Here is a 27,452-nt window from a genome sequence, read left to right as displayed (position 1 = left end):
GGAGCTGATGTGTTGTCATTGTTTCTATTTGCATTTCTTTGATTGCTATCGGGGCTGAACCTTTTAAAACATGTTTATTTGTCATTTGGGTTTTCTCTTCCTGTTCATATCCTTTGCCCATTTGTCTTTTAGTACCTCAGTAGCTTTTGCAAAGTTAATCTGTATGTGGTTTTCATCAATGAAGGCTACTAACCCTTTGCCAGTTGCATTTTATTGTTTTTGTTGCTGTTCAGTGGTTTAAATGCCCTGGGATTTGTTTTGCTGGAGAAGCTTAAAATGTTGATGGAGTTCAGAGCTGGATTTCTGTGTGCCACTTCTGTACTTTACACTTAGAATGTCTTTCTCTACCCATGAAAGGTTTTTTTTCCCTCTACATTTTATATTTTAATTTAGTTTTATTTTTTTTGAGACAGAGTTTCACTCTTGTTGTTCAGACTGGAGTGTGATGGTGCGATCTCGGCTCACTGCAACCTCTGCCTCCTGGGTTCAAGCGATTCTCCTGCCTCAGCCTCCCGAGTAGCTGGGATTACAGGCACCCACCACCATGCCCAGCTAATTTTTGTATTGTTAGGAGAGACGAGGTTTCACTACGTTGACCAGGCTGGTCTCGAACTCTCAGGTGATCCACTCACTTTGGCCTCCCAAAGTGCTGGGATTACAGGCGTGAGCCACCATGCCCAGCCTATATTTTAATTATTAGCATCTAAAAAAATTCAGCCTCACTGCTTGAGATCTGTTTGTGTGATTCAATGGGTGTTTCTTTTCTCTTCCATATAGCTAATTGGGGGCCTCAGATAGCTATTGATTATAGAAATCGACCTCTTTGCCATTGCTTTGGAGTCTGTTTCTGGTGTGTCCATAGATTTGCCTCTCCATGCCACAGAGCCGTGACTGTTCTGATCATGGTAGTTTTATCATGTTTTCATGCTCAAGGAGGCAGTTCCACATACACACATGTTACTGGTTTGTTGTTTCATGGACTTCTTTCCACGTTTCCCTGGGAAGAACTAGGGAACATGCGATGGAGGTGGGAAGAAGTTAAGTAGGTGGCTTGAGGGTTGTATCACAAAAGATAGAAGGGAGGGGAGAAAGGAGGATCTTCTTATCTGAGCCCAACGCTCTGGGGAAGCCACTCAGAGTGAGTTGAGTCCTTAAATAGATCTAAATAGAATCCTTGGAATTGTCTGTGAGGACTCCCTTGGAGCCCCTAGAATGAGTCGTTCCATGGTACATGTTTGATGGTTGGAAATGGGGAGTGGGAGCGTTGAAAAAAGAAGATGGGGTAGTGAAGGGAGGTGGGAGAGGGGACCGTTATTATTGTACTGTGAAAAAATCCTGAGAATATTGTAGGTCAGGGGCAAGGAGAAGCTAAACTATGACCAGAGAGGTTACTTAACTTGCCCAGGGCCACACAGCTAATAAAAGACAGAACTAGGGTTTGCGCCAAATTTATGCAAGACATACACCAAAATAAAAACTATGATTTTTGGGGGGAGTGGGAAGGATGTCCCCTCTGTTTAGAAACAAGTGAGCTGCTTCCAACTGGGACACCAGGGGAAACAGTGAACATTCTTTTATTCTGTTACTGAGTTTTCCAAATGTAGGTGCTTGTTTGAAATGCTCTAGGCTTGCCTGTCTTGAGATATAATTTAAGACATTCCTGTATGGATTTATTTTTGGATCTGTTTTAGACAAAATATCCAGAATGGTGTTATCTGCGATTGAGTCCCCTGCTCCCTGATGGGTTTTTAGTTGCTGTTGTTGTTTGCTTGTTTTTGAGACAGAGTCTCGCTCTGTCACCCAGGCTGGAGTACAGTGGCGCGATCTCGGCTCACTGCAACCGCCGCCTCCCAGGTTCAAGCAATTCTCCTGCCTCAGCCTCCCAAGTAACTGGGATTACAGGTGCCACCACATCCGGCTACTTTTTTTTTTTTTTTTTTTTTGAGACAGAATTTCGCTCTTATTGCCCAGGCTGGAGTACAATGGCATGATCTTGGCTCACGGCAACCTCTGCCTCCCGGGTTCAAGTGATTCTCCTGCCTCAGCCTCCCGAGTAGCTGGGATTACAGGCATGCGCCACCACGCCCGGCTAATTTTGTATTTTTAGTAGAGACGGGATTTCTCCACGTTGGCCAGGCTGGTCTTGAACTCCCGACCTCAGGTGATCCGCCCGTCTTGGCCTCCCAAAGTGCTGGAATTCCAGGGGTGAGCCACCGCCCCCGGCCGACACCCAGCTAAGTTTTGTATATGTTGTAGAGACAAGGTTTGGCCATGTTGGTCAGGCTGGCCTCAAACTTCTGAGCTCAAGCAATCCTCCCGCCTTGGCTTCCCAAAGTGCTAGGATTACATGCGTTGGCCAGTGTGCCTGGCTGTGCCTGGCTGTGCCTGATGTTTTGAGTGAATTAAAAATTGCTTTTTTTTTTTTTGAGACGGAGTGTCGCTCTGTCGCCCAGGCTGGAGTGCAGCGGCCGGATCTCAGCTCACTGCAAGCTCCCCCTCCCGGGTTTATGCCATTCTCCTGCCTCAGCCTCCCGAGTAGCTGGGACTACAGGCGCCCGCCACCTCGCCCGGCTAGTTTTTTTGTATTTTTAGTAGAGACGGCGTTTCACCGTGTTAGCCAGGATGGTCTCGATCTCCTGACCTCGTGATCTGCCCGTCTTGGCCTCCCAAAGTGCTGGAATTACAGGCGTGAGCCATCGCGCCCGGCCAAAAATTGCTTTGCTATTAAGAACCAGGCTTCTCGTGTCCAGGAGGTCGAGGCTGCTCTGAGCCCTGTTCATGCCACTGAGCTCCAGCCTGGGTGACAAAGCGAGACTCTATCTCAAAAACAAAAGAAAACAAAAACAAAAATGAACACAAAACCAAAGAGTGAAAAGAACCGGGCTTGTGGCCGGGCGCGGTGGCTCAAGCCTGTAATCCCAGCACTTTGGGAGGCTGAGACGGGTGGATCACGAGGTCAGGAGATCGAGACCAACCTGGTGAACATGGTGAAACCCCGTCTCTACTAAAAAATACAAAAAACTAGCCGGGCGAGGTGGCGGCGCCTGTAGTCCCAGCTACTCGGGAGGCTGAGGCAGGAGAATGGCGTGAACCCGGGAGGCGGAGCTTGCAGTGAGCTGAGATCCGGCCACTGCAACTCCAGCCCGGGAGACAGAGCGAGACTCTGTCTCAAAAAAAAAAAAAAAAAAAAAAAAAAAAAAAAAAAGAACCGGGCTTGTTTTTCCAGTACTGGGGGCTTTGTCACCCGGAGAGGGTGCGAGTAATACTTCCCCGGGTACCGGGTTCCTGGCATGTGGTGTGTATCTCAGCCACCCATTTAGTAGCAGTATCCCTAGGGAGCCTGCCATGTCCTGATAATAATGTCAAGAAATGATTGTTTTTTGAACTGTCGCCCCTGTCTTTGGAGAACAACTCAGCTTCAGCTTTCTTTCCCTTTCTCAATTTATTTTATTGTGGTAAAATACACATAGAATACATTTGCCATCTTAACCTTTTTTTTTTTTTTTTTGAGATGGAGTCTTGCTCTGTCACCTAGGCTGGGGGGCAGTGGTGCGATCTCGGCTCACTGCAACCTCCGCCTACTGGATTTAGGTGATCTCCTGCTTCAGCCTTCCAAGTGGCTGGGACTTACAGGCACCGGCCACCACGCCCGGCTAAGTTTTGTATTTTCAGGACAGAGGGGGCTTTGCTGCGTTGGCCAGGATGGTCTCAAACCCCTGGCCTCAAGCGATACACCCACCTCAGCCTTGCACAGTGCTGGGATTAGAGGTGTGTGCCACTGTGCCTGGCCCCATCTTAAGCATTTTAAGTACACAGTTCAGCGGCAGTAAGCACGTTCACATGGTTTTGCAACCAATACCACCACCATCTCCCAAACTTTCTCATCCTCCCAAACTGAAACTGTGTCCCCATGAAACGCTCACTCCACCATCTCCCTCTTCCAGTCCCTGGCACCTACCATTCCTGTTTTCTGTCTCGATGAATGTGATGACTCTAGGGACCTCCTGTGAGTGGAATCAGACAGGATTTGTCCTTTTGTGCCTGGCTTATTTCACTGAGCGGGATGTCCTCAAGGTTCATCCACGTGGTAGCCTGTGTCGGAAATTCTTTCCTTTTTAAGGCTGAATCATGTCCATTGTATGGAGGGAGCACATTTTGCCTGTTCATTCATCCATCCATGGGCACTTGGTTCCTTTCACATTTCTGCCATTGTGAATCAGGGCTGCTCCCGTTTACACATCTAGCTTTTCAATGCCTGCATTAACCTTGTTGCTGAGGCTTTAGGAGACTTATTTTTTTATTTTTTGAGATGGAGTTTTGCTCTCGTTGCCCAAGCTGGAGTGCAACCGGGCGATCTCAGCTCACTACAACCTCTGCCTCCCGGGTTCAAACGATTCTCCTGCCTCAGCCTCCCATGTAGCTGGGATTATGGGCACCTGCCACCATGCCCAGTTAATTTTTTGTATTTTTAGGAGAGATGGGGTTTTACCATGTTGGCCAGGCTGGTCTCGAACTCCTGACCTCAGGTGATCCACCCACCTCAGCCTCCCAAAGTGCTAGGATTACAGGCATGAGCCACCTCACCCAGCCTTCAGAGGCTTATTTAATGTCTGATGGGATTTTTTTTTTTTTTTTTTTTTGAGACGGAGTCTCGCTCTGTAGTCCACGCTGGAGTGCAAGTGGCGTGATCTTGGCTCACTGCAAGCTCCACCTCCCGGGTTCACGCCAGTCTCCTGCCTCAGCCTCCTGAGTAGCTGGGACTACAGGCGCCTGCCACCACGCCCGGCTAATTTTTTAGTATTTTTAGTAGAGACGGAGTTTCACCATGTTAGCCAGGATGGTCTCAGTCTCCTGACCTCGTGATCCGCCCGCCTCGGCCTCCCAAAGTGCTGGGATTACAGGCATGAGCCACCGTGCCCTGCTGTGATGGGATTTTGGAATGCAGAATAGATTGAACCTTCAGAGGATACTCCCCTGTCTTAGGTGACAGAAATGGGCTGGAGAAAACTATCCATCAACCCCTCTTTTCCCCCAGAGTCTTCTCAGATCCTTCCGTGAACATCTGTAATTGCTGTTTTTATCTTCCACACTTGGCAGCTTCTGGAAGCATCAGGGGAATGGATCAATATTTAGGATGAAGATGCTGGTTTGTCCTTTGGACCTAGTTTAAGCAATTCCAAGCAGCATACACCCCTTCTTCTATCTGTCCCTTAAGCAGTGATGCTTTTTACAGAAAGACCAAAGGAAGGCTTTCGATGGTTAAGGGGGCCGGGTGTGGAGGCCCCACACCTGTAATCCCAGCACTTTGGGAGGCCCAGGTGGGCGGATCTCTTGAGGTCAGCAGTTCGAGACCAGCCTGGGCAACATAGTGAAACTCTGTCTCTGCTAAAAATACAAAAATTAGGCAGGCGTGGTGGCGGGCGCCTGTAATCCCAGCTACTTGGGAGGCTGAGGCAGGAGAATCACTCGAACCCAGGAGGCAGAGGTTGAAGTGAGCCGAGATTGTGCCATTGCACTCTAAACTGGGTGAGAGAGTGAAACTCTGTTTTTTTTTTTTTTTTTTTTAAGAAAAAAAAATGGTTAGGGGAATTAAAAGAAAAAAAAAAAAAGAAACATGGCATGTGCTAATGATCCATAGCCTGGAGAGGACACCCTCTCTCCATTATCCTGCCATGGATTTGGGGCGAAAATACCAGAATAGGTCCCATGCACGAAGCCCTGCATGGGAAGAGTGGAGACGGGGTCTATGTAGCTCGTTTATTGATTGCCTACTAGGTATGTTCTGGGGCACTCAGGGCATAGGAAGAGAGCCAGCCTTTGCCTCCTCAGAGCAGTCACTCTAGTGGCAAATGCAGATGTTCACGATCAAACCAAGTATCCTCAGAGGAGTGGGAGCGTTAGAGGGAGATCTACGTTAGTTCAACCAGCCGGGCACCGTGGCTCACGCTTGTAATGCCAGCACTTTGGGAGGCCGAGGAGGGCAGATTGCTTGAGCTCAGGAGTTCGAGTGGAGAAACCCCATCTCTACAAAAAATACAAAAATTAGCCAGGCGTGGTGGCAGGTGCCTGTAATCGCAGCTACTTGGAAGGCTGAGGTGGGAAGATCGCACGGGCCGGGGGCTGGAGGTTGCAGTGAACTGAGGTCGCACCACTGCGCTCCAGCCTGGGCGACAGAGTGAGACTCGGTGAGACTCTGTCTTTAAAAAAAAAAAAAAAAAAAAGAAGTTGTTGGAGGCAGGCAGCACCGGCTTCCAGTCTCGTTTTACCATTGACTGGTCACAAGCTGGCTCAAGCCTCACTTTCTCCATCTGAAAAATGGGCGTCATTATGGGACCTGCTTCTTAGGGTGGTGGTTTGGGGGGGTTAAATGAGATGGTGCAGGAGGAGGCACTTAACCCAGCCTCGGGTGCTCCGTGAGTGTTCTGGAAGCTTCCAGTCAGTAAGCACCATGGGCCCACCCTATCTGGGCAGACTAGTTTCCAGGTGAATATCTACCAGGGCTCAGCCTCCTTTCTGACTTTGGTTTTGAGGCAGGCAGAGGAACGTGCATCTTGTGACCTGCTGATGAGGGGTGGGTACCACACCTCCAGCCCCGGAGTGAAGGCCACCCTGATTTGTCAGGTGCCAACAGCGTGCGATGCTCTGGAAATTCTCAGCTCTGGGCATTTCGAGGGGACCAGAAGCCACAGGGTTTGCCTGACCAGCTGCTTTAGCCAAATCCACTGGCATTTTCTTTCTGGGAGGTCACCCCAGCTGCTTACTGCCAGCCAGAGGGGTGGGTGAGGTCGGGACATGCTGGGTGCCAGGAGAAACCAGCCCGAGATGCCACATATGGACGTCGGCACCAAAGCAGGAGGCGGAGGCCAAAAGCAGCAAATCCCTCCTCCCTGGGTCTGAGATGACGGTTCCGAGTCAAAGTCTCTGAGCATGTGGTTTTCTGCCTACCACATAAAATATTGCGTATTTAAACGTACTAGGTTAAATGCATGCTCTTGGAGGGTTTGATTCTTGGCAGAATTTTTAGCTGCCTATGGAAACTCTCTGCTTTTTTTTTCTTCTTCCATTTAAAAAGTCTGCCTTGACAGTTTATTTTTTTACATTTTTATTTGGTTTTTAATATTTTTAAAAATTGAGATGGGAGTCTTGCTATGTCGTCCAGGCTGGTCTCAAACTCCTGGGCTCAAAGAAATTCCCCCACCTCAGCCTCTCAAAGTGCTGGGATTACAGGTGTGAGCCGCCACGCTGGGCTTACCTTGATTTTTTTTCTTTCTTTCTTTTTTTTTTTTTGACACAGAGTCTTGCTCTGTTGTCCAGGCTGGAGTGCAGTGGCATGATCTCAGCTCACTGCAACCTCTGCCTCTTGGGTTCAAGCGATTCTCCTGCCTCAACCTCCTGAGTAGCTGGGATGACAGGCACGTGCCACCATGCCTGGCTAATTTTTGTATTTTTAGTAGAGATGGGGTTTCGCCATATTGCCTAGGCTGGTCTCGAACTCCTGGCCTCAAGTGATCCGCCTGCCTTGGCCTACCAAAGTGCTAGGATTACAGGTGTGAGCCACCACTCTGGGCTTGTCTTGGTATTTTAACAATCGAAATTGTCTTTGCAACAAATGCTGATTTCATGCCAGCCATGGTTCTAGGTGCTTTCATTAGGATATTGCATCCCATCTTCCCAACAGTCTTATTTATGGTTGAGGCCACTAAGGCTTCGAGAGGTTAAGCAACTTCCATTTCCAACACCGCCCTGCCCCACCACCACCCCACCGAGTGCGCGCGCACACACACACACACAGACACACACACAGACACACAGACACATACACACAGACACACACACACACACACACAGAGACACACACACACACACAGACACACACACAGACACACACAGAGACACACAGACACACAGACACACACACACACAGAGACACACACACAGACACACAGACACACAGACACACACACACACACACACAGACACACACACACACACACACACAGAGACACACACACAGACACAGAGACACACACACATGCACACAAACACACAGCTACACACACATACACACGGGTAGTAAGTAGTGGAGATGGGATTTGAACCTGGGTATTCTGGCTCAGAATCCAAGCTTCTTACCATTGTGTCTTATAGATGTCACTGGGGGAAGTTGGTGAAATGCAGGAAACTGTAAAAAGAAAGGAAGGAAGGAGGGAAGAAAGAAGAGAAAAGGAAGGAAGGAAGGAGGGAAGAAAGAAAAGGAAAGAAAGGAGGGAAAGAAGGAAGGAAGGAAGGTGGGAAGAAAAGAAGGAGGGAAGGAGAAAGGAAGGAAGGAGGAAAGGAGAAAGGAAAGGAATGAAGGAAGGAGGAAAGAAAGGAAGGAGGGAAGGAAGGAGGGAAGGAAGGAGGGAAGGAAGGAAAAGAAACTGGAGAGGAAATCTAGAATTTGCCCCTGCCAACATGCCTGTTGCCTCTTCTTATCAGCCTTCTCATCCTGTCTTGACTTAGGGCCTCTCCCATCAGACTAAGCTCCCCCAAGGGACTTTGTTATATCTCAAGCACCTGTCTAGTACCTGGCTCACAGTTGACAAACAATGACATCCTTAACACTCATCAATAGCTAGTGTTTATTGAGCACTTACTATGTGCTAAGCAATGCCTTAGGGGATCCCACCACAGCCTATGAGGGTTTATTACCCTCATTTTACGGAAGAGGGAACTGAGGCATGGCTAGGAATTAAGAGACTCGCTCTAGGAGACCTAGCTGGGGAATGGTTTGACCTCAGACTTGTCTGACGTAAGGCCTTTGTCCAGTGATCAGCAAACTATGACCCGTGGGCCAAACCCAGCCCGCCAGCTGCTATTTTTGTATGACCTACGAGCTAAGAATTTTTTATTTTCTTTTTATTTTTAGAGATGGGGTCTCACTCTGTCGCCCAGGCTGGAGTGCTGTGGGATGACCATAGGTCACTGCAACCTCAGCCTCCTGGGTAGCTGGAACCACAGGCATGCACCACCATGCCCAGCTAGTTTCTTTTTATATTTTTGGTAGAGATGGGGTCTTGCTATGTTGCCCAGGCTGGTCTCAAACAATTGGGTTCAAGCAATCCTCCCGCCTTGGCCTCCCAAAGTGCTGGGACTATAGGCGTGAGCCATAGTGCTTGCTTGGCTTAAGACTGCTTTTTCACATTTTTGGCCAGGCGTGGTGGCTAATGCCTGTACTCCCAGCACCTTGGGAGGCTGAAGTGGGCGGATCACTCAAGGCTAGGAGTTCGAGACCAGCCTGGCCAACATGGAGAAACCCCATCTCTACTAAAAAAATGTACAAAAATTAGCTGAGCATGGTGGCAGGCACCTGTAATCCCAGCTACTCAGGAGGCTGAGGCAGGAGAATCACCTGAACCTGGGAGGCGGAGGTTGCAATGAGTGGAGACTGCACCACTGCACTCCAGCCTGGGCGACAGGGCGAGACTCCGCCTCTCTATATATGAGCTGGACATTCACATTCAGGGATAGAGGCTGTTTCAGTGGAACTTGGGACCACCACGGCCTCAGGCCCACAAAGCCCAGCTGCCCTTTGCTGGTACTGACCTTTGCTGGTACTTTCCTTCCTTCCTTCCTTCCCTCCCTCCCTCTTCCTTCCCTTCCCTTCCCTTCCCTTCCCTTCCCTTCCCTTCCCTTCCCTTCCCTTCCCTTCCCTTCCCTTCCCTTCCCTCCCCTCCCCTCCCCTCCCCTCCCCTCCCCTCCCCTTCCCTTCCCTTCCCTCCCTCTTTCCTTCCTTTCCTTCTTTCCTTCCTTTTTGAGACTCCTTCTCAAAAAAAGAAAAAAAAAAGAAAGGTGAGGTAGAACATGTAACGCGAATCATGGACCACTTGAATTTCTCATTCATCTCTCTTCCCTTTTGTGTTGTCAAAGATCTGTTAAAAAAAAAAAAAAAAAAAGAAAAATCTAGGAGAGAAACAAACACAAATCACTGTACTGAAAAAAATTCCACAGTAGCCATAATTCATTTTTCACTCAGATGATTAGCATTTGTTTTTCTTTGTTTTTTTTTTTTTTTTTTTTGAGCTCTCTGTTTGGGTGGCAGAGTGCAGTATATGATGTACAAGACAAGGCCCCTCTCCACCCGCCTCCCTCCTCCCACTCTGCCTTTCCCCTTCGAGTGAGTCATCAGATCGGTGCTTCTAGACGTGTTTGGAGCAGAGTACCTGGAAATCATGATGTTCTCCAGATAACAGGGAATATGGATAAATTCCCTTGTGGTGATGTTACTGTCGTCCACGCAGAAGACAAGAAAGTGTAACGCCTGCACATGGGGATCCAACAAAAAGAAAAAGATAAGGTCGGGGAGGCCGGGCACTTTGGGAGGCCAAGGTGGGTGGATCACCTGAGGTCAGGAGTTCGAGACCACACTGGCCAACGTGGTAAAACCCCATCTCTACTAAAAATACAAAAATTAGCCAGGCGGGGTGACATGTGCCTGTAATCCCAGCTGCTAGGGAGGCTGAGACAGGAGAACCGCTTGGCTGAAGTTGCAGTGTGCCGAGATTGTGCCATTGCACTCCAGCCTGGGCGTCGCAGCGAGACTCCGTCTCAAAAAAAGAAAAAAAAAAAAAAAAAAAAGGTGGGGTAGAGCATATAACGCCAATGATGGCCCACTTGAATTTCTCATTCCTCTTTCTTCCCTTTTAAGTTGTCAAAGATCTTTTTAAAAAAAATCTAGGCGAGAAATAATCACTATACTGAAAAAAATTCCACAGAATTTGTAATTCATTTTTCACTCAGATGATTAGCATTTTTTTTTTTTCTTTTTGAGACAAGGGTCTCAACTCTGTCGCCCTGGCTGGGGTGCAGTGGTGCAATCTTGGCTCACTGCAGCCTTGACCTCCTGGCTTAGCAATCCTTGTACTTCAGCCTCCCGAGTAGCTGGAATTCCAGGCACGTACCACCATGCCCGGCTAATTTTTGTATTTTTTGTAGACGTGGGGTTTCACCACGTTACCCAGGCTGGTCTTGAACTCCTGGGCCCAAGCAGCCCACCCGCTTCAACCTTCAAAGTGTTGTGCTATATTATAGCTGTGAGTCACGGTGCCAGCCGTGATTGGAATTATTTATTCATTTATTTATTTAGTGAGATGGAGTCTTGCTTTGCTGCCCAGGCTGAAGTGCAGTGGTGCAGTCTCGGCTCACTGCAACTCCCACCTCCTGGGTTCAAGTGATTCTCTTGCCTCAGCCTCCCAAGTAGCTGGGACTACAGGCACCCACCACTATGCTCGGCTAATTGTTTTTTTCTTGTGTTTTTAGTAGAGATGGGGTTTCTCAATTTTGGCCAGGGTGGTCTCGAACTCCTGACCTTGGGTGATCCTCCCACTTCGGCCTCTCAAAGCGCTGGGATTATAGGCGTGAGCCACCGTGCCTGGCCCTTATTTGTTTATTTGTATTTTATTTTTAAATAAAATACATTTTAAAAATTTGAAAGTTTTTAAACTTTTCACTTTGGAGATGATTGGATTTTGTAGAGCAGGAAAGAACGAGTGCTCTGGAAAGTATGTTTCTGGGCTCCCGGCTCCTCTTCCAGGGGTTGAAGATGAATTGCCGTTGGCATTTGTAAAAGAAGAGAGATTGTTCCAGATCGGAGTGGCAGAGACCTGCTTTGGTTTGGGTGTCAAGGATCACAAAGAAAGAGGATGAGGTTGGTAAGGTGGGTCACACCTGTAACCCCAGCACTTTGGGAGGCTGAGGCAGGAGGATTGCTTGAACCCAGGAATTTGAGCTCAGCCTGGGCAACGTAGCAAGACCCCATCTCTACAAAAATTTTTTAAAAAATTAACCAAGCATGGTGCTGTGTGCCTGTAGTCCTAGTTACTCAGGAGTCTGAGGTAGGAGGATCGCTTGAGCCTGGGACTTGGAGGCTGCAATGAGCTATGATTAGACCACTGTACTCCCGCCTGGGTAACAGAGTGGACCCTGTCTCAAAAACAAACAACAAACAAACGAACAAAAACAAAAAGAAAGACAGAAAAGAAATGAAAAACAAAGACAAGACAAGAAAAAAAAAGAAAAGAGAAGAGAGGGTGAGAGGGGAGGGTATTCGGGTGGATGAAATGGCAAAGGCAAGGCCAAGAGGCGTTTTGTGGGAAAGAGTGAAGAAGGTGCCTCGTGCTGGGAAGGGAGGCTTGGACCAGTGCAGAGTCCTTATGGGCTCCAGTGCCCTCATGAAGGTCACACGGGGGCTGTGTTTAGGAGGGGCTGTTTCTACCAGTGCTGAGTGGACAGCCTTGCTGAGCCAGGCTTTTTGCTGGGGCCCTGCAGTCCTTGCTGAGTCAGGGAGGAAGTCAAAGTAACTATCAGGTTATATAAACTGGGTGGGCAGAAAGTGCTGTAGTGGGTTCAAGGCTGCACTGAAAGATGGTAGACTAGTTGGCCGTGTGGTCACTTGGCTGCCCCACAGATGATGTCTAAATCTTGAGTGGTGAAGATGATGAATTTACAATTCCCACCATTGCCCGGCTTCCTGGAGCCGGTGGGGGCGGGGGGCCGGGGCGGGGAGGCTGAGGGCTATCAGTTGAAACTGACCTTTTGGTCCAATCCTTTTGGGAAGAAGGCGGGTAGAATTAAAATCCATCGTTATAGAAAGGCGGCTTAACTGGTCTGACAAGTTTTTCTTTTTCTCCTTCCTACCTGATATTCATTGACCAGTTACTTCCCATGTCACCCGACCCTTTGTCAGAATTAAAATCTGTTCTTTGTGACTGAACACCTGAAATGCCCCGGGGAGGACCCAGGGACGTCAGCAAGCGCGTGCGTCAGGCCGGGAGCCCAGGCCCTTCTGTGGTCTGTCTCTCTGAATGTGCCTGCGTCAGATAGCACCGTCCATTCCCCAATAAAGGGAGGCGATATGTGCATGCTGGAGTTTCAAAATTGTACCCCTTACCCTAGCTCCCCTTTCCTCTGTCTTCCCTCTCTGTTTTTTTTTGTTTGTTTGTTTGAGACGGAGTCTCGCTCTGTCGCCCAGGCTGGAGTGCCCTGGCCGGATCTCAGCTCACTGCAAGCTCCGCCTCCCGGGTTTACGCCATTCTCCTGCCTCAGCCTCCCGAGTAGCTGGGACTACAGGCGCCCACCACCTCGCCCGGCTAAGTTTTTGTATTTTTTTTAGTAGAGACGGGGTTTCACCGTGTCAGCCAGGATGGTCTCGATCTCCTGACCTCGTGATCCGCCCGTCTCGGCCTCCCAAAGTGCTGGGATTACAGGCTTGAGCCACCGCGCCCGGCCACCCTCTCTGTTTTTTGTTTTGTTGTTGTTTGTTTGGTTTTGAGATGGGGTCTTGCTCTGTCACCCAGGCTGCAGTGCAGTGGTGTGATCACAGCTCACTGCAGCCTCAACCTTTTGGGCTCAAGCAATCCTCCAGCCTCAGCCTCTCCAGTAGCTGGAACTACAGGTGCACACCACCACACCCAGCTAATTTTATTTATTTATTTATTTATTTATTTATTTAAGAGATGGAGTCTTGCTATGTTTCCCAGGCTAGTCACAAATTCCTGTCCTGAAGTGACCCTCTTGTTTCAGCCTCCCCATTAGCTGAGACTACAGGTGCACACCACCATGCCTGGCTCATTTTTTTTTTTTTTTTTTAACTTTTCTTTTTGTAGACATGGGGATTTTGCTATGTTGCCCAGGCTGGTCTTGAACTCTTAGACTCAAGCAATCCTCCCACTTTGGGGTTCCCAAAGTGTTAGGATTACAGGTGTCAGCCACCAGGCTGACCTATTTGCTCATTTTTTCATTTTCCTTTTTTTTTTTCCCCCCCGAGATGGAGCTTCGCTGTGTCACCCAGGCTGGAGTGTAATGGCGTGATCTCGGCTGATTGCAACCTCTGCCTCCCGGGTTCAAGCAATTCTCCTACCTCAGTGAGAATGCTGGGATTACAGGCGCATGCCACCACACCCGGCTGGTTTTTGTTTGTTTGTTTGTTTTTTTTTTTTGAGACGGAGTCTCGCTCTGTCACCCAGGCTGGAGTGCAGTGGCCGGATCTCAGCTCACTGCAAGCTCCGCCTCCCGGGTTTACGCCATTCTCCTGCCTCAGCCTCCCGAGTAGCTGGGACTACAGGCACCCACCAGCTCGCCCGGCTAGTTTTTTGTATTTTTTAGTAGAGACGGGGTTTCACCGTGTTAGCCAGGATGGTCTCGATCTCCTGACCTCGTGATCCGCCCGTCTCGGCCTCCCAAAGTGCTGGGATTACAGGCTTGAGCCACCGCGCCCGGCCCTGTTGCTCATTTTTAAACATAAATGATGTCAAGAGTGGGAGGCAAACAAGAAAGCATTGAAAACATTGCTCTCCTCTGCTCCCTGGTTCCGTCATCCTGGGGCCTGAGGAGTAGCTGTAGATTGAGCCACCTTCCTCCAATCACGGGTTTGGGAAGTGGACTAAGGTCTCTCAACACACTGGACTTAGCATGATCATCAAATTTGCACTGGAGGGGCCGGGCACGGTGGCTCACGCCTGTAATCCCAGCACTTTGGGAGGCCCAGGCAGGTGGATCACCTGAGGTCAGGAGCTCGAGACCAGCCTGGCCAACATGGAGAAACTTTATCTCTACTAAAAATACAAAAATTATCCGGGCCTGGTGGTGGGAACTGTAATCCCAGCTACTTGAGGGGCTGAGGCAGGAGAATCGCTTGAACCCAGGAGGTGGAGGTTGCAGTGAGTCGAGATCACGTCACTGCCCTCCAGCCTGGGTGACAAGAGCAAAACTTCGTATCAAAAAAAAAAAAAAAAAAAAAATTACACTGTAGGGAATGTGGTAGATGAAGCCCACCATTGTCAAGTACCTACCTAGAGGGTTTGGGGTAGAGGGTCCTGTGGCTTCTTCTTCTTTTTTTTTTTTTTTTAAGACAGAATCTCATTCTGTCACTAGGCTGGAGTGCAGTGGCACAATCTCAGCTCACTGCAACCTCCACCTCCCAGGTTCTAAAGGATTCCCCTGCCTCAGCCTCCTGAGTAGCTGGGACTACAGGCGCACGCCACCACGCCTGGCTAATGTATTTTAGTAGAGATGGGGTTTCACCATTTTGGCCAGGATGGTCTCGATCTCTTGACCTTGTGATCTGCCCGCCTCGGCCTCCCAAAGTGTTGGGATTACAGGCATGAGCCACCGCGCCTGGCCGTGGCTTCCTCATCATAGAAGTTTCTTTGCCTCTCGTTTTGTCCCAGGCAAGGAGGGTCTTGGATCTTTAATGACCCCATGGCTTATTGACTGCAGCCTAGAAAGAATGGTTTTTTAATAGGCTTTATTACCAAGTGTTTCTAAGGGCTCACCTGGGGAAGGAAAACATTCTTACTCAAAGGTCTGATAAGGACGGGTTTTAAAGCGCTGGCAGCTAGTCATGCCGACACGCGGTATGCGAAGTACTGCGTTGTTTACTGACCACCTGCAAAGCCCGTCAGCTGGTGAACAAGGCTCTTGTCTCAGGCTGCCTCATTGGTGGTGATGACGTTAAGGGTTTCCTCATTTGCAAAGAAATTTACTAACCTAGCAGACAGGTTTGATCCAAAGTGGTCAAGATTCCTTTTCTTTAAATTTGTTTCTTTTTTTTTTTTTTTTTTGAGATGGAGTCTTGCTCTGTCAGCCGGGCTGGAGTGCAGTGGTGTGATCTCAGCTCACTGCAACCTCCTGGGTTCAAGCGATTCTCCTGCCTCAGCCTCCTGAGTAACTGGGATTACAGGTGAACACCACCACGCCTGGCTAATTTTTTGTATTTTGAGTAGAGATGGGGTTTCGTCATGTGGGCCAGAATGCTCTTGAACTCCTGACCTCAAGTGATCCACCCGCCTCGACCTCCCAAAGTGCTGGGATTACAGGCGTGCACCACCACGTGCTGGCAAATTTTTGTATTTTCAGTAGAGACAGGGTTTCGCCATGTTGGCCAGGCTGGTCTCGAACTGCTGACCTCAGGTGATGCACCCACCTCATCCACCCAGAGTGCTGCGATTACAGGCATGAGCCACCGCACCTGGGCTATTTTCACTTCTTTCGAAGTTATACCTGGGAGTGGAATCGCTGGGTTACTTGGTAATTCTATGTTTAATTAATGGAATCAAAGCTTCTTTTTCTTTTTTTTTGGTTTTACTTTAAAAAATTCTATCTTATTATATAAAAACACCACAGATTCAGAAAGCCACACAAAACAAATGAATAGCCTAATGGTTCACTCTAACGTGAACACCCTTGTAATCCCTAACTCTGGTTGAGAAATAGTACTTTGCCAGAACAGCCCCTCCAAAAGCCACGGTATGGACCACATCCTAGTCACAGCCTTCTTCCCCCAGAGTAGTCACTGTCCTGTCTTTTGTAGAAATCACTTCCTTCTTTCTGTATCGTTTTATCACCTAAGTGTGAATCTCTAGACAAATATTTAGTTTTGCCCCTTAAAAAAAATTTGGTGGCCGGGTGCGGTGGCTCGTGCCTGTAATCTCAGCACGTTGGGAGGCTGAGGCGGGAGGATCACTTGAGGCCAAGAGTTGGAGACCAGCCTGGACAACATAGTGAGACCCCATCTCTACTAAAAATAAAAAATGTGCCGAGCATGATGGTGCATGCCTGTAGTCCCAGCTACTCGGGAGGCTGAGGTGGGAGGATCGCTTGAGCATAGAAGGTTGAGGCTGCAATGAGCCGACATCGCATATCGCACTCCAGCCTGCGTGACAGAGCAAGACCCTGGCTCAAAAATAAAGAAAAACAATAAAATAAATTGATGTGTTTGTTTGGATCAACTGAGGGTGATTTTGTCTCCCGGGGACATTTGGCAATGTCTGGAGACATTTTTGGTTGTCACAACTCCAGGGAATGTGTGTGTACTGCTTTCATTGAGCAGATGGAGGCCAGGGATGCTATTCAACATCCTGCAATGCAGAGACAGCCCAGCCACAAAGAATGATCCAGCCCCAAATGTCAATAGTGCTGAGGGGGAGAAACCCTGGTCCACAGGTTCTCCCTCCATCCCTTTCCGTTCCTTACCTTCTGCCTGTTGAAGAGCTGGGCTCTTTGACTTGGGGTGCATTCCCCGGTCTGAGTGTTGCTGATTGTACGTTCCTGGGGCAGTTCCGCTTGCCCGTCTGAGCTCCAGACCCAGAGCTAGGGTCACACTCAGGTTCTACCTCTGGGACTGACTTTATTTAACAAGTAACACTTCCGCACTCTCTGCAGTCAGCTGTTTTCAAAGGCGACCATGCTCGATGCTGTTCGTCTGCACGTGGCTCTGAGTGGTGGTGAGTTCTTTGATTTTTATTCTTTTTCTTTTGTTTTAAAACAAAAAACACAGTTTTTAAAACACAGTTGCCCAAACTCTCATCTTTCTCCCTTCCTTCCCTCCTTCCCTCCTTCCCTCCTCCCTTCCTCCCTTCTACCTACCTTCCTTCCTTCCTCCCTCCTTCCTTCCTCCCTTCTACCTTCCTTCCTTCCTTCCTTTTTCTTTATTTCCTCCCTTCCTTCCATCTCTCCCTCCCTCTCCCTCCCTCCCTTTATCCCTCTCTCTCCTTCCTTCCTTCTTTCTCTTTCTTTCCTTTCCTTTCTTCCTTTTTATTTCTTACTTCCCTTCCCTTTCCCCCTTCCTCCCTCCCTCCTCCTTCCTCTTTCCCTTTCTCCCTCCTCTTTCTTTTTTTCTCTCTTCATTTTCCTTCCCTCCCCTCCTCTCCCCTCCTTCCCCTCTCCTCCCCTCCCTCCCCTCCCCTCCTCTTCCCTTCCCTTCCCTTCCCTTCCCTTCCCGTCTCTTTTCTTTCTTTTCTCCTGTAACCTCCACCTCTTGGGCTCTAGTGATTCTCCTGCCTCAGCCTCCTGAGTAGCTGGAATTACAGGTGCACGCCACCATGCCCACCTACTTTTTATATTTTTATTAGAGACAGGTTTCACCATGAGGGCCAGGCTGGTCTCGAACTTCTGACCTCAAGTGATCCACCTGCCTCGGCCTCCCAAAGTGCTGGGATTACAGGTGTGAGCCACTGTGCCTAGCCCAAGCTAATTTTTTTAAAATTTATTTTTTGTACAGATGGGGTCTCACTATATTGTCCAGGCTGGTCTTTTTTTTTTTTTTTTTGAGACGGAGTCTCACTCTGTCGCCCGGGCTGGAGTACAGTGGCCGGATCTCAGCTCACTGCAAGCTCCGCCTCCCGGGTTTACGTCATTCTCCTGCCTCAGCCTCCCGAGTAGCTGGGACTACAGGCGCCCGCCACCTCGCCCGGCTAGTTTTTTTTGTATTTTTTTAGTAGAGACGGGGTTTCACTGTGTTAGCCAGGATGGGCTCGATCTCCTGGCCTCGTGATCCGCCCGTCTCGGCCTCCCAAAGTGCTGGGATTACAGGCTTGAGCCACCGCGCCCGGCCCAGGCTGGTCTTAAACTCCCGGGCTGAAGCAGTTCTAGCACCCCAGCCTCCCCCAGTTCAATGGGATTACAGGTGTACCCATTTTTTTTTAACTGGGCAAGACTAAATATTTGTCTAGAGATCCATACTTGAGTGATAAAGCTATGCGAGATTACATCTGAGAATTCTTTTCTGTGGTAAAACAGTGCCGACAGGCCTCCCTTTTCTTAGTGTCTGACAAACAGGGCACAGACCAAACTTCATAACAAAACTTTGTGTTCTTGACGAAGGCAAGTTTTGCTAAGAAAATTATTTTTATAAGCAAGAAAGGTATGAAGGTTATTTGCAAAGGAATTTTACTCGGGTGAGAAAAAAGCGAGAGGTTTATCTTAGGATTCCTGGTGGTACGGAAGACGGAATGGGCAGAAGACGTCACCACAAATGTCACGGGGAAAGTGATAGCTGAACCTCTGAAAGGAAAGAGGTTCCCAGGGAGGGATGAATTTGATGCAGGAAAAAAGTTAGAGGATGGTCTTAAATTTGCCAGCGTAGTTCAGAGGAAGTTGTAATTCTTCACAGACTTTTAGTTTTGAAAGGATGGCTTCCAAAGATACTGGGGGTGGGGGGCATGGGTGTGGTAACTCACGCCTGTAATCCCAGCACCTTGGGAGGCCGAGATGGGTGGATCACCTGAGGTCGGGAGTTCGAGACCAGCCTGACCAACATGGAGAAACTCTGTCTCTACTAAAAATACTAAATTAGCTGGGTGTGGTGGTGTGTGCCTGTAATCCCAGCTACCTGGGAGGCTGAGGCAGGAGAATGGCTTGAACCCGGGAGGCGGGGGTTGCAGTGAGCCAAGATTGCACCACTGCACTCCAGCCTGGGCAACGAGAATGAAACTCCGTCTCAAAAAAATGAATAAATAAATAAAATAAAATAAAATAAATTCTGGCCAGCCGGGAACAGTCCAGGACAATCCATTCTTCAGAACTTATTCTTGCTAACTCATGAACTGTCGAATGGCATGGGTCATCTGTTGTATTTTAGAGGACATTAGAATATTTATAAAGGGCTTTCCCAGGTTTGGTCATAACTTCATTTTCCTCATGCTATTTGCCCCTTAAGGTCTTTCTTAAATCTTTAAGTTGCCACTTCTTCTTGGGTAGGTGGGTGGGTATGTATGTTGAGGGTCGCGCTTTTTTTTTTTTTTTTTTTTTTTTTTTTTTTTTTTTTTTTTTTTTTAGATGGGATCTCCTTCTGTCGCCCAGGCTGGAGTGCAGTGAGGCAGTCACAGCTCACTGAAGGCTCAACCTCTCAGGCTTAAGTGATCCTCCCACCTCAGCCTCCCAAGTAGCTGGGACTACAGGCATGAATCACCGTGCCTGACTAATTTAAAAAATATATTCTTGCAAAATTAGCCAGGCGCGGTGGTGCATGCCTGTAGTCCCAGCTACCTGGGGGACTGAGGCGGGAGGATCGCTCGAGCCTGGGAGATTGAGGCAGCGGGGAGCCAAGATCATGCCACTGCACTCCAGCCTGGGTGACAGAGCGAGACCCTATCTCCAAAAATTGAAAAAAAAAAAAAAAAAAAGAAAAGAAAAGAAGAAAAAGATGGAGCCTTGCTGTGTTGCCCAGGTTGGTCTTGAACTCCTGGGCTCGAGTGATCCTCCTGCCTTGGCTTCCCAAAGTTCTGGAATTATAGGCATGAGCCACTACACCTGTCTGGGTGCTGCTTTTGGTAGTGATATAGAACCAACTTAGTGAAATTCTAGAATTACACTGTCTACTAAGGGAGCCCTGCCAGCCACAGCCACGTGTGGCAATTTAAGTAGAATTTCATTAAAATTAGGTATTTGCCCCTCAGTTGTACTCACCATATTTAGACGATGCAGACGATAGCAGTGATATTGCTATCACTGCAAAAATTTGTATTGGGTAACTACCTCTGCCTTAGAACTTTGCATTCCATGATGAAAGATTGTTCTGGAGTCAGACAGGCCTACATTTGAATCCTGTATCTGTTTCGTGACCTTGGGCACATTGTCTAGCTTTTCTGAATGTCTGTTTTCTCTTCTCTCATGAGGACATGATAAGGGAACCAGTCTCCAAGATTTTCCTCAACTTTGAACTGGTATATCCCTTCTTTCGATAAAAATAAAAATCCAGTTCCTCTTCCCTACTTGGAGTTTGTTCTTTTTTCCTCTAAATATAAAATATACCGTTGAATGTTTTTTCAACCTCTCCACCCCTTGAGAGTCCCTGGAATAGAGAGGAAGGAGTGGCTTGGGAAAGTTGATCACAACAAAGAGGCTATTATAGGTACATCTAAGCTAGAAGAGGAACAAGGAAGGAGTACAAGTGTTGACCGGGGCTCACAGTGTCTTGTCTGTGGGTCACCAAGAATGAGGAATATGTCAGCTCCTTCCTGGCTTCTCCTCTCTGGGAACAGAGAACAGTGCATTGCTGCTTAAGTGGAGTAAAATGGGTAATGGGTATGGAGGAAGTGGTTTAAGGATATGGAAGGGGCCGTGAGAGAGAACCCCAGCCTGAGTTTGTCTTCCTGGCTCAGCACTGAGTGTCTCAGTCAACCCATGAATGCCAGTAATGGGAATCTATTTGGGCTCACTTAAGCCATGGAGGTGGGGGCAGGGTGTTAATTGGGGCAACACAGGGCTTTCAGCTTGTGTCAGCTAGCTTTTGCTGTGTAGCAAACCACTCTGAAACACAGAACTTGAAACTTGTAGCCAGGTTCAATCATGGAGCTTGTACCAGCTAACTTTTGCTGTGTAACAAGCCACCCTGAAACAGAGAACTTGGAACTTGTTGTATCCAAGTTCATTCCTGGAGCATGTATCAGCTAGCTTTTGCTGTGTAACAAACCACCCTGAAACATAAAACTGGGAACTTGTTGTATCCAAGTTCAATCATGGAACTTGTATCAGCTAGCTTTTGCTGTGTAACAAACTACTCTGAAACGTAATGGCTTAATCAACAATCATGTACTTAGCTCATGACTTTGTGGGGCAGCTGGGCAAGTTTTCTTGTTTAGACCCACCAGCAGACCACAAACACAGGCTCTGTTCTCTCTCGTGTCTGGGATCAGCCAGTGGGTTGTCTGGTAGCTGGATGGTCTAGCATGGCCTCATTCACATGTCTGGTGGTTGGTGCTGGCTGTCAGCTGGGAGGCCTTGGTTTCCTTCCCTGTAGCTGCTCATCCTCTCATCCTCCAGTTGGCTAGTTTGGGCTTAGATTACATGATGGTCTCAGCGTTCCAAGAGTGGCAAGAGATCAATTTCCAGTGCACACGTGCCTTTTGAGTTTCCGTTTGCATCTTGTGTGCTAACATCCCATTGGCTAAGGTGAGCTGGGGGGAGGGGGAAAGGGAGAATACAGAATTTACATGTTGATGGAAGAGGAAGAATTTGTGGCCCTGTTTGCCATCTACCAAAGAACCCTGGAGTGGGAAACAGTGGGGCTCATAAAACATTTTTTTTAAAACCTTTTATTTTAGGTTAATGAGTACAATAACATTTTAATCAGAATTTGGAGCTCAGTTGGACATCAGGACTGTGGATGGTGTGACTGAGGACATTAAATGAGTTTTCTGAGTAGGAATTTAATTTTTATGAATTCCACTTGTTGAATAACCAATTCCTTCCCCAAGTAATTCTTGATGTTTTCTTCATCAGGTATTAAATTAAACCAAAACCATGAATTTGCTTTTGGGGTATCCATTCGATTTCAAGTGTTCTGTGTCTTAATCTTACCCCAGTACCATACTGTTTATAGATTTAGAGTTTGTGTTTTTTTAAGTTTTTGTTGTTGCTTTGTTTTGTTTTGTTTTGTTTTTAAAGAAGTGGGGCTTGGCTGGGTGTGGTGGCTCATGCCTGTAATCCCAGCACTTTGAGAGGCTGAAGCAGCTGGATCACTTGAAGTCAGGAGTTCGAGACCAGCCTGGCCAACATGGAGAAACCCCGCTACTATAAATACAAAAATTAGCCGGGCATGGTGGCACGTGCCTGTGGTCCCAGCTACTTGGGAACCTGAGGCAGGAGAGTTGCTTGAACCCGGGAGGTGGAGGTTCAGTGAGCCGAGATCATGCCACTGCACTTGAGCCTGGGTGACAGAGCGAGACTCTGTCTTCAAACAAGAATGGGGGCTTACTGTGTTGCCCAGGCTGGACTCAAACTCCTGGGTGCAAGTGAGCCTCCTGCCTTAGCCTCCAAGTAGCTGGGACTACAAACTCATGCCTGGTAAGAACATGCTTGATAAAGTGGCAAATCTAGGTTTTTTCCCTATTACACCTTTTAGAAGAATGTTTCCTTTTCTGGTTGAACTAAATCTTTCCCTCCTCTCGCCTTCATATAAAACCCATCGAGATACTGATTTAAAAATTTAATTAAAAATGTAACCCATTTCCCATAGAAAAAAAAGTACAGCTCGCTGCCAGCACTTCTTTAATTTTCATAAACATGTTCTTTGAGTCTGAAGCAAATCTGACTGATTTTCAATGTGAGAAAATATAAAAACAGTTCTTGGAGTTATTTCTAAACAGAACTTACCTCTAGTCTTAATGTAACAGAAATGTCTGTAATGTTACATTAGAATTAGAGAACAGAATATTCTTGGGACAAATGGAAAAATGGGTTAAAATCCATAAATTAAGAAATCAATAACTTCATATTTTTCCTTTCCAGGCAGATACGGGATCTCCTTTTCCATTTGCTCAAATCTTTTTTTTTTCTTTTCTTTTAAGACAGAGTCTCGCTCTGTCGCCCAGGCTGGAGTGCAGGGGCACGATCCGGGCTCATCGCAACCTCTGCCTCCCAAGTTCAAGCGATTCTCGTGCCTCAGCCTCCTGAGTAGCTGGGATTACAGATGCCCACTACCATGCCTGGCTAATTTTTGTATTTTTGGCAGAGATGGGGTTTCACCATGTTGGGCAGGCTGGTCTCAAACTCCTGGCCTCAAGTAATCTACCCACCTCGGCCTCCCAAAGTGCTGGGATTACAGGCATGAGCCACCGCACCCGGCCAGTTTGTTCAAATCTTTTATATTGTCCCTTTTTCATCTTTATCTTGTATTATTTTTGTTATGATGGTTCCTGATTTCTGTATCACGGAGTTTTGTTGTGTTAGTTATGCCTCCTACGAGTAGCATATTTACCCCGAATCCAGATCCTTTAGCGAAAGTGATTGGTAGGTTTTTAAATCGTTTTATTCATTATATGCAATTTTGTCCTCTACAAATTATGGCCATTTAAAAAAATGATGTCTGCTCGGTTCTGGAAGCATGAAAAAAAAATTGTGTCTAAAAGTCATGCCTCTTGTTTCAGTTGTAAATCTTATTCTATTGACCAGGGCTTCTAGACTAACATTAAATATTTAACAATGGTATTATCTGACATCCATGTTTAATAGATTTCCTAATATAAAATCATCCTTGCTTTCCTGTGGTAAACCCTACTTGGTGGTGATGAATTATTCTTTCAGCATAATGTTGAATTAGATTTGCTAGGTTTGCTTTGTTTCGGTTTTTGAATTCTTGCCATCTGTGTTCATGAGTGAAATTGGGCTATGTTTTTGGTTTGTTTTATTTTGCAATCTCTTCATCAGTTTCGATTATTTATTATGTTCTAGCCACATAAAATGAAATAGCAGGTAACTGAGTATTCATTGACTAGTTTTATGGTGCCGTAACTTTTTGCGGGGGAGCAATTCTTTGATAGCCTAAAAAACAAATTTAGGCCAGGCACGGTGGCTCACGCCCGTAATCCCAGCACTTTGGGAAGCCGAGGCAGGTAGATCACAGGAGGTCAGGAGTTTGAGACCAGCCTGGCCAACATGGTGAAACCCCGTATCTACCAAAAATACAAAAATTAGCCAGGTGTGGTGGTGCAAGTCTGTAATCCCAGCTACTCAGGAGGCTGAGGCAGGAGAATCACTTGAACCCGGGAGGCCAAAGTTGCAGTGAGCCAAGATCTCACCACTGCACTCCAGCCTGGGCAGTAGAGCTAGACTGCATCTCAGAAAAAAAAAAAAAAAAGAAAGAAAGAAAGAAAGAAAAAAAAAAAACCCAAAACAGTGTGTGACTGGCTCTGACGTAAGGCAGTTAGACCTTTCCTTCGAAATGGGCCGTGATTCATCTTTATTTTTATAGGGCTGTATCACGTTAGAAGCACTGCAGCAGAAGTTTTCACTGGAAATCTAATAATGTTTTTTTTTAATGTGCCATCTGGAGTCTGTGTTCCTTGTATGTCTTTACTGTTGATGACTAAGAATGGTGTGTGTGTCTGTGCTGGGGTGGGTGGGTTTGGTAATTTTGCTAACATTGGCTCTAAGGATCTGTCCTACTTCCCAAAACCTCATTTTTCTCTGCTTTAGTAGGAGACCAACACTGAAAACAGGGTGCTGCTTCTTTAGAGGGGTCTTGATTTGGATTCCTTTTCTTTCTTTCTTTTTAGGCCAAAATTTTCATTTATAAATAGCTTCTGTGGTACACAACATGCAAATATTTTTGGTTTCATGATATTACACCAGAGTTGTAGCTCTTTTTTTTTTTTTTTTTTTTTTTGAGGCGGTCTCGCTCTGTCACCCAGGCTGGAGTGCAGTGATGCGATCTTGGCTCACTGCAACCTCCGTCTCCCGGGTTCAAGCAATTCTCCCATCTCAGCCTCCTGAGTAGCTGGGATTACAGGCACCCACCACCACACCTGGCTAATTTTGTATTTTTAGTAGAGACGGGGTTTCACCGTGTTGGCCAGGCAGGTCTTGAACTCCCGACCTCAAGTGATCTGCCCGCCTCGGCCCTTCAAAGTGCTGGGAATACAGGCATAAGCCACTGCACCCAGCTGAACTTTTATTATTTTAAAAACATTTTTTTTTATGGTAAAAGTCACACATAAAATAAAATTTGCTGTTTTTAGAAAGAATGTTTAAAAAGATATGTACCATGTTGCCCAGTACAGTAGAAACACAGCCATAGTACACCACAGCCTCGAACTCCTGGGCTGAAGGGCTCTTCAAACTTCAGCCTCCCAAGTAGCTGGGACTACAGGAACATACCACCACATCTGGCTTCCCTCCTTCTCCTTCTCTTTCTCCTTCTCATTCTCCTCCTCCTCCTTCTGTTTTTTTTTTTTTTTTTTTTTTTTCCGAGACGGAGTCTCACTCTGTCACCCAGGCTGGAGTACAGTGGCATGATCTTGGCTCATTGCAACTTCTGCCTCCTGAGTTCAAGCAATTCTCCTGCCTCAGCCTCCCAAGCAGCTGGGATTACAGGTGCATACCACCATACCTGGGTAATTTTTGTACTTTTAGTAGCGATGGGGTTTCAGCATGTTGGCCAGTCTTGAACTCCTGACCTCCAGTGATCCTCCTACTTCGGCCTTTCAAAGTGCTGGGATTACAGGCATGAGCCACTGTGCCTGGCTTGTTTTCTTCTTTTTTAAACTTAATGAGTTTAGGCAGGGTTTCTCAGCCTCAACAGTATTAGCATTCTGGGCTGTGCCCCTCTCTGTGGTGGGGACTGCCCTATACATTACAGGAAGCTGAGCAGCATCCCTGGCCTCCACTCAATACCAGTAGCAACCCCAAGTCATGACAGCCAAAAATGTCTCCGGATACTGCCAAGTGCTGGGATCACAGGCATGTGCCACCATGCCCAGCTAATTTATTTTTATTTTATTAGTTATTTACTTATTATTTTTGAGACAGTCTTGCTCTGTCACCCAGGCTGGAGTGCACTGGCATGATCTCGGCTCACTGCAACCTCTGCCTCCCAGGTTCAAGTGATTCTCCTGCCTCAGCCTCCCAAGTAGCTGGGATTATAGGTGCACGCCACTATGCGTGGCAAATTTTTGTATTTTTGTAGAGACGGGGTTTCATCATGTTGGGCAGGCTGGTCTCGAACTCCTGACTCCAGTGATCTACCCGCCCGGGCAACATAGAAAGACCCCATCTCTACAAAAAAATTTTTAAAAATTTAGCCAGGGGTGGTGGCATGCGCTTGTAGTTCTGGCTACTCACGAGGGTAAAGTGGGAGGATCACTTGAGCCCAGGAGTTGGAGGCTGCAGTGAGCTATGATCACACCACTGCACCCCAGCCTGGACAACAGAGCAAGACCTCATCTCTTAAAAAAAATAAATAAATAAAATAATAAGTGAATAAGTGAAAGTAATAAAATGTAAGATACTGTTGGAGTTCTCTTTGTCATTTCCCTTGCCATATTCCCCTCCCTTCTTCCCAGAGGTAACAACTCTCTTAAGTTTAGTACATAAACTTCCAGCCAAAAAAATGCATGGTTTTTTTTTTTTTTTTTTTTTTTTTTTTTTTTTTTTTTTTTTTGAGATGGAGTCTTGCACTATCACCCAGGCTGGAGTGCAGTGGCACGATCTCAGCTTACTGCAAGCTCCACCTCCTGGGTTCAGGCCATTCTCCTGCCTCAGCCTCCCGAGTAGCTGGGACTACAGGTGCCCACTACCATGCCCGGCTAATTTTTTGTATTTTCAGTAGAGATGGGGTTTCACCATGTTAGCCAGGATGGTCTCGATCTCCTGACCTCGTGATCCTCCCGCCTCGGCCTCCCAAAGTGCTGGGATTACAGGCGTGAGCCACCGCGCCTGGCCTATTTATTAATTTATTTATTTGACACCGAGTTTCGCTCTTGTCACCCAGGGTGGAGTACAATGGTGCATTCTTGGCTTACTGCAACCTCCACCTCCCGGTTCAAGCGATTCTCCTCCCTAGTAGCTGGGATTACAGGTGTGCACCACCATGCCTGGCTAATTTCTGTATTTTTGTAGAGACAGGATTTCACCATGTTGGCCAGGCTGGTCTCAAACTCCCAACTTCGAGTAATCCGTCTGCCTCAGCCTCCAAAAGTGTTGGGATTACAGGCGTGAGCCACCACGCCTGGCATAAATCTTTCTTTAAATCTTTTGCTGCTGTAATTAAGTATACATCATAAAATTTGCCATCTTAACCATTTTTAAGTATACAGTTCACTGGCATTAAACACTGCCATTTATATTGGAATACACTTTTGAGTATTCTAAATATCTGCATATATTGGGAAGCTAAGCAGTGTTATCCCTTAGGAAGT

General features: G+C 47.2%; 1 protein-coding gene and 2 long non-coding RNA genes across 6 annotated transcripts in view; 2 read left to right on the top strand and 1 right to left on the bottom strand.

Moving 5' to 3' along the window:
• The window catches only part of INSR (insulin receptor), a 192,810-nt gene that overhangs the window by 27,827 nt on the left and 137,531 nt on the right, over positions 1-27,452 (top strand). The gene's annotated exons all lie outside the window — the stretch shown is intronic.
• LOC144337051 (uncharacterized) lies at positions 394-6,227 on the bottom strand. The gene is made up of 2 exons (XR_013409672.1): positions 5,963-6,227; positions 394-631 (listed from the first exon to the last, which is right to left on the bottom strand). It is a non-coding gene; the product is annotated as an uncharacterized LOC144337051 (long non-coding RNA).
• LOC144337044 (uncharacterized) lies at positions 1,920-26,504 on the top strand. The gene is made up of 2 exons (XR_013409665.1): positions 1,920-2,021; positions 26,133-26,504. It is a non-coding gene; the product is annotated as an uncharacterized LOC144337044 (long non-coding RNA).

Source organism: Macaca mulatta, chromosome 19, assembly GCF_049350105.2.
Source record: "Macaca mulatta isolate MMU2019108-1 chromosome 19, T2T-MMU8v2.0, whole genome shotgun sequence".
NCBI classification, from domain to species: Eukaryota; Metazoa; Chordata; class Mammalia; order Primates; family Cercopithecidae; genus Macaca; species Macaca mulatta.
This window is presented reverse-complemented; position numbering and strand designations above follow the sequence as displayed.